The sequence below is a fragment of the Malurus melanocephalus genome, unplaced genomic scaffold (genome assembly GCF_030028575.1).
Source record: "Malurus melanocephalus ecotype Western Australia unplaced genomic scaffold, MMel_1.1 scaffold_548, whole genome shotgun sequence".
NCBI lineage: Eukaryota > Metazoa > Chordata > Aves > Passeriformes > Maluridae > Malurus > Malurus melanocephalus.
Genome location: NW_026623780.1, coordinates 440525 through 447410, shown reverse-complemented (window position 1 = coordinate 447410; position 6886 = coordinate 440525). Strand labels below are relative to the sequence as shown.

The 6886-nt window shown below is 42.6% G+C and overlaps 1 long non-coding RNA gene across 1 annotated transcript in view; it reads right to left on the bottom strand.

Annotated features, from left to right (window-relative positions):
• Positions 1–536: 536 nt before the first annotated feature.
• LOC130583023 (uncharacterized) overlaps positions 537–6886 on the bottom strand; it is a 9864-nt gene continuing 3514 nt past the window's right edge. The window contains exons 2-3 of the long non-coding RNA XR_008966390.1: positions 3716–3796; positions 537–646 (exon numbers count right to left, since the gene is read on the bottom strand). This is a non-coding gene — a long non-coding RNA (uncharacterized LOC130583023). The remainder of the gene's footprint in view (positions 647–3715; positions 3797–6886) is intronic.

Sequence of the window (6886 nt, the reverse complement as noted above, 5' to 3'; positions counted from 1 at the left end):
GGGATTTAATTTTAATAATCTGAGCTGAATGTTCCGGGGTGAAATACTTTGTAATGGATATTATATAGGAAATAATAACACCTTTAGGAAAGGGAATGATTGCAGGATTTGGTGTCTGGAGGAGCCCAGGGGTGCTCAAGACCCAAAGACCCCAAAATATGGCAAAAAGTGGGAAAGAAATATAGTTTTACCCCAAAATCTTTCAATGTTAGAGACTCACAGGAGGGGATTTAATTTTAATAATCTGAGCTGAATGTTCCGGGGTGAAATATTTTGTAATGGAGATTGCAATCATGCCACCATCTCAGCTTCCCAAGAAGACCCAAAGACCCCAAAATACAGCAAAAAGTGGAAAAAAAATACAGTTTCACCCCAAAATCCTTCAGTGTTAGAGACTCACAGGAGGGGATTTAATTTTAATAATCTGAGCTGAATGTTCCGGGGTGAAATACTTTGTAATGGAGATTATATAGGAAATAATAACACCTTTAGGAAAGGGAATTATTGCAGGATTTGGGGTCTGGAGGTGCTCACCTGTGGGGTGTCTTGGTAGGGAGGAGGAGGAGGCACAGTCTGGGTGGCCATCATCGTCAGAGCTGGTGCCGGGGAGACATGGTGCATCCTGCTTGGGACTCACATCGAGAACCTGCAGGCAGAGATGGAACTGATGGGTTATCAGGGATCTCTGCCCCTAAAAACATCCTACAGAGAAGGAAGGGGAAAAAAATAGACAGAAAGGAGAGGTGGCATCCCTCACACAGCACCCCGCTCTGCCACAGCGTCCCTGCAAGGACCTCAGGATGGTTTGGTGACTCTGATCATGCTCTGATGGCTTTTTGAGATTTGGGATTTTGGGTCAGGAATGCATTGGGGGTGAAGAGCAGCAGGTCCCTGGCAGGCAGAGCTTCACTGGAGAGCTCTGGGAGATGATGGCTGCCACCAGTGAAACTCCTTCTCTTTTCCCCTTGTGAACCCTGCCGCACCCAGGATATTTTCCTCCACCCCTCACTCCTAACCACGGTGCCTAAATGGGGATTTCCATCCCCTTTCCAGTCATTCCTCTTTTTTGGAAGCASAAACTCAAATCATAAACACAAAACTTGACTTTTTCTTCAATGATACCCCMAACCCTCCCAAAATGATGGATCCCTCTGCCTTTGGCCACCACGGAGTCGCATCCTCAAGCACTCCATGCTCAGTTCAGAAGGGAATTGAGAATCCATGAGGAAATCCAACAAAATAAAAAGGTGACTCCTGTGTTGAGGTGACTGACCCCATGGTGACTGAATGCACAGAAACTCCTGTTTGATGAGCAAACCTGCAATCTGCACATCCCATAAACTGAGGAGAAAGCCCTCATGGCTGCCCTCAACCTCTCTGGAAGTTGCTGCTTTCTGAAAATGCAGWKWTMTSKSRSRRRAAMASRKWTTTTTTTTYTTTTKKAACTCRGRTCCAAAGGAGATGAAGAAAAAAGAGAGGCACCCACATTTGAGCTGATTCATTCACGTTATTTCCTTACATTAATTAGAGAAGGTGCCTTCCTTAGCTGTACTTTTATCTAATAAATTTTATCACGTTGGTTCTCAGATTTAGATGTGGAATCACACTGAAGAAAATGGATTCTAGGAAATGGGTTGTAACTGTACTTACACCTTGAAGGAATAATGTTTTTTTACTCCTAAAATACCATCAGAAAATGAGCATCCTTCTAATCTGAAGGACAAAAAAGAGATGCACCAGGAAGGGATGAATTTATAGTGGAACACTTGGCTGGGAAAAGTCCCCAACAATTGGTGGTGGATGTGACCCAAAAAAGCAATTTTAGGCCCTGAAAACACCTCCTCTCCAYTATTTCACTGCAGCTCTGTGGCTGCTTTAGAAGAAAAGCCAATAATCTTGCCTAAATTATTTAAAAAACCTCTGTCCTGTTCTCTCTGTGCCTCAGAGCTCTGTTTTGGGCCAGCTCACAGAAAGTCACCCAGAAAATCTTCCTGGGTCCTGCAAAAGTGAATTTCTTCTTGTAAGAGGTGACATCTCCCCAAGGGTTGTGATCCCCTCAATGCACCGGTGCCTTCTCATCTGGAGAAGAATTTCTTCATCATCCCGTGAAGAAATGCAGAAAGTGAGGGAATATAACCCAAAAATGGTGTCAGCAACACTGTCACCCTGAAATGGTGACAAGGAAGAGGAAYGRGGGMACTGMTGAGCTCAGAAACCGAGGCRCATTTGGGAATYTTYGTGAAAAATTTGCAAAGTTTGTAAACATTACCTACAGAGGTTTTTTAGGGGAAGAGGTGCAATATTCTGATTTTTTCCAGGGTTCAGGCTTTACCAGGCACTGAGTTCACAAATGCCCCATATCCAAGAAAAGCCAAGTTCTGTGTGCACGGGGTGAGCATCAACAACTCTGATTTGGAATTTGCACACCCCATAAACTGAGGACAAAGCCCTCATGGTGCTCTCAACMTCTCTGGAAGTTGCTGCTTTCTGAAAATACACTTATGTGAGGAGAAAACAGATTTTTTTTTTTTGTAACTAACCCTAAATCAGTCCAATTTATTGTGCATGAATAAATGAGGTTATTTTATTCTTTTTTATACTTTGCACAAACGTGGAAAACCCACGAATTGACATCACACCCAAAACCCTGCTCATTGTGGAGGTAGATCACGGTTCCTGCACGACACAGGGAGAGGGATATTGCATTTATGGGATTAAAATGCTGCTTTTCATCTTTTTTTTTTTTTTTTTTTCATTGTGGAGGTAGATCACGGTTCCTGCACGACACAGGGAGAGGGATATTGCATTTATGGGATTAAAATGCTGCTTTTCATCTTTTTTTTTCTTTTTTCCCAACAGCAAAATAGCAGGAGGCAAAATTATCTGCTCCTCAGTGAACTCGCAGCTTAAAATCTTTGATGTCCAATGTGGAAACTCAGCTCGCAGCTGCAGGCACACAAATATCCCTGTCCTCRGGGGGTACCACCGAGGGAAAAACCTCCCAGTTGCAGCTGGGGAAAAGCAGAATTTAGCACAGTGACAGCCTGGACATCTGGGTGGGAAGCTAAAAAAAAAATATGTTGCTATTTTAGGGAAAAATACCCTGCTTGGCATCTATTGTTGATGCTACAAGCAGCACGTGGCTGTTTCCTGTGGGGTGTGAGATTTTTGGGTGAGCCTATTCCCAGAAGGTGGCAGCCCAGAGCCCRCTTTAATTGCTGAATAATATCGAAGCTGCTCAAATCAAGCTGTTCTTTGAGGTTTATGGGTGTTGATTTGTTTGGAGAATGGGACTAGCAGCCAAATGTGTGGGGGAAAAAAAAAAAATAGGATAAAAGTGGGAGACAGCTGTTGCCAATAGCAGGATATTTATCTTGGGGGAACAAATGCACTGAGGCACCGTAAATATCCAGGAAAGAGCCTGGTGCCCAGGGGAAAAGYTGGACAGGTGTTCCATGTGGGAATGAATCTTGGGATAACGGTGCAGAGCTGTCAGCCCCATGGATTTATCAGCAGCCAGCACAGGGAAGGGCTGAAAGCTGCAATTACATCCATTAACCCTTATTTTTTTATAATTTTTTTTTTTATTTCATACATTAATCCCTTCTCTTTTGTGTCTTTCCCCTACTTCTTGAATTAATTTGGCTGCACGAGCTCCTGACTGTGGGCATCCAGCAGAGCATCACCAAACCCCTGGCAGCTGCTCCCAGCTCACCTCCAGGTAATGCTCAAATCCTGGCTGAAGAGAGAATTCCAGRGATCTGGAGAGCGAGGAGGGCAGGAATCACAGCAGCTCCTGTGGGATTTGCACAGCAGAAAGAAATGGTGAGCAATAAAACCCAGAAAGGCTCTTTCATTTCCGGAAGCAGCAGCACTTCACATTTTGGCAGCGACTCGAGATCAAAGTATCCTAAATTTCCTTATGAAATAAAATTATTTCAGCTATCACTGAAATGTTGCCATTACATTGGAAATGTATTTCCCAAAGAGCTTGTGCCTATCTAAAAGACTCCCAGATTTATAGGCTGGGGTTTTTTACCAGCAATATATTACAGCCTTTTTCAAGTGAAAATAATTAAAGACTAAGTCAAAAAGTTGTTGGGTTTTTTTTTTTTTCTCCATTTGGTCACTGATGCCTTAAAACATCTAAAAATCCAAAGTATTGTCAGTCATCCACCACCCTCCAGGTGAATATGACTTCCTTGGTTAATAAAACAGCCATAAACCTGTTTTAGAATGATTAGAGCTGGTTAGAATTAGGGCTTAATAAAAAAAAAAAAAAAAGTAAAAATCCCATTTATGGATTCTACATCACTGTTTTAAAGAAAAATGTTCATATTCAGTCTCCAAAGGACAATTCTTGTTTCTGAACCAATGGGAAAATGGGGATCACTTTTTCTAGCTCACTGAGAAGCTCCTGCCCTACAGCAACACGAAGGATTTAACAGAAAAAAATCAGAAAATCAACTTTTCAGGTATTTCTTCTCCACCCAAAGCATCAAAATTATTAGAGCTACTTGAGGATGTTTTTTTCCAGCCACGGAAGGTATTTTTGTGTATCAAGGGAAGATTGTCTTCTCTAGAGGGTTTTTTTTTGAACAGGGGCTGCTGTGAGATTTGCACTGCCACGTCAGCCACGCTCCCTCCATGGGAGGTTTTTATGTCACCACCTTCAGAGAGGGCTGGGGCAGGCTGCAGTTGATGATATCTGCATTCAGCTGAGTTCAAATGATGAAATTTGGCAGAGAAGGGAGGGAGAGGTTCCTCCAGAGGACAGAGCTCCTCGGTGGAGATGCCAGGACGGGGACACCAACTCTTGATCGAGCATAAAGAGAATGAGGAGTGACCCTCTCCTCCTGAATGGCTCATTTCTATCCACCAATCCTCACCTTTTTGGATTGTTTTTATCAAAATTCGTGCCTTACCCTGGAAGATGAATACCAGGTTTCTACAAGACATTAAAGGAAGTCTTTTACACCACCCTGAGCTTATTAAAAACAAACCAAATGTTCCTAAATGGTCAAAACCAGGAGAAAATGCAACTTGTCAAGACCTTCCCCATTCTTGGCCATTCCTCCGTGTTCAAGGCTCATGTAAACCCTCATCTGGGGAGATCAGGAATATTCATGAGATACCATTGTGCCACCAAATAATTAAATTTTTTTTACAAATATATGGCAGCCAAATTTCCTCAATACAACCCCAGGAGGTTTTCTTGCACCTGGGAGCATCTTCTGCTCTCGGCCAAGATGCTGGATTTACTAAATGTTGATCTTCCTACCTTTCCCAGCATCCTGTTATTATTGCCTGGTAAAAAAAAATAAAGGAGAAATCGAGTCTGAGTTTCTGCTCCAAGCATGGCCTAGAGCAGATTGTGATTTGATATTTCTGCAGAATAAACTCTAGACCAGAGCAAATCCCTTTTCTGTTTTTCTCCTGAAAAAGGAGTTGGTCAATAGATAAGCACTGGGATACAAGGGAGAGGGAAAGTGTGTCACACAATGCCAAAAATCTCTTGCCAAACATTTAGAATGTCATTGGATGGGTCCCTGAGCAATGGGCAAAGGAGCATTTATTTATTTAATATTTTCACACAGGTATTTAATATTTTTAATTTATTTAATATTTACATGTATTTATTTGTTATTTATATTTTTATTTATTTTGTATTTCCCAAATCCTCCTCCCAACTTCAGCTCCACAGTATTTAATATTTTTAAATTTATTTAATATTTACAAGTATTTATTTGCTATTTATATTCTTATTTATTTAATATTTTCCAAATCCTTCTCCCAATTTCGGCTCCACAAAAAGGACGGAGCTGCTTCAGTGRGTTTCTGATGAGAACAACAATTACTGCTAAATATTCCCCTCCTCTCCAAAGATCCCCATCTCTGAAAGGCTCCAGGGATATCTCTGCAACATAAACAGGAGAATAAAACCTGCGAGAGCCAGTCAGAGCTTTAGCAGACAAGGTTAATGTACCTTGAACGGCAGCATTAAACAACTTTGCTCATTTTTTTTAAGTGGAGAGCTGAGATACCCACGTAGATTTTAAAGTGTTATTTTTATAGGAGAAGACCATTAAAGCACCTTCCAAAACAAACTGGCACTGGGAAACATCAAAGAAGCTTCTTCAAAGTAACCTGAGCATACTTGAATTTTGTGCAACCCAGCTCTATGCCCAAGAAAAGTTCCCAAAAGAGCAAGTTGGGATTTTTTTTCAGTAAATCAAAAAGCTTTGAAGTGAAGCGTAGCTGAGGAACCCCCAAAATGCAGAAATTTCCCCTTGCTGGACAGGAGTTGTCCAAAAAAAATTTTCTGGTTGCCTTGTGAAAAACAGGGAGCAGATGAATTTTCCAGCAGTTCTTCTCTGAGAGCAATTACCTCGGAATAATTTACGKCCAAATTCCAAAGTCTTGCCCGGTGCTTTCAAAGCTTGGCTTGTGCTCCTCATTTTCCACGGCAGCCTGCAAATCCCGTGAGTCAGGAACCACCCAGCACCCACATTTCCATCCTGCAAACACCAAATTCTCAAACCCCACTGGCCAGGAGAAGGTTACAGAAAAATGGGAGTGGAAGGGATCAAAAAGGATCAAATCCAGCTCCTGGSCMTGCTCAGGACTGTCCCCAAKGTCACACCATGAGCCTGGRAGCACTGTCCAAATCCTCCKGGAGCTCTGGTGGMYTCAGGGCTGTGGCCACTGCTCTGGGGAGCTTTTTSAGTGCCCCAGCACSCTCTGGAGAAGAACCTTTCTCTGATATCCAACCCAGACGTTCCTTTGGATCAGGCCAGTGGCCATCTCAGAAATGAGATTAGAGTTTGCCCCTCCTCTTCCCCTCATTTGGGAGCTGTGACTGCAGTGGGCTCTCCCCTCAGTCTCC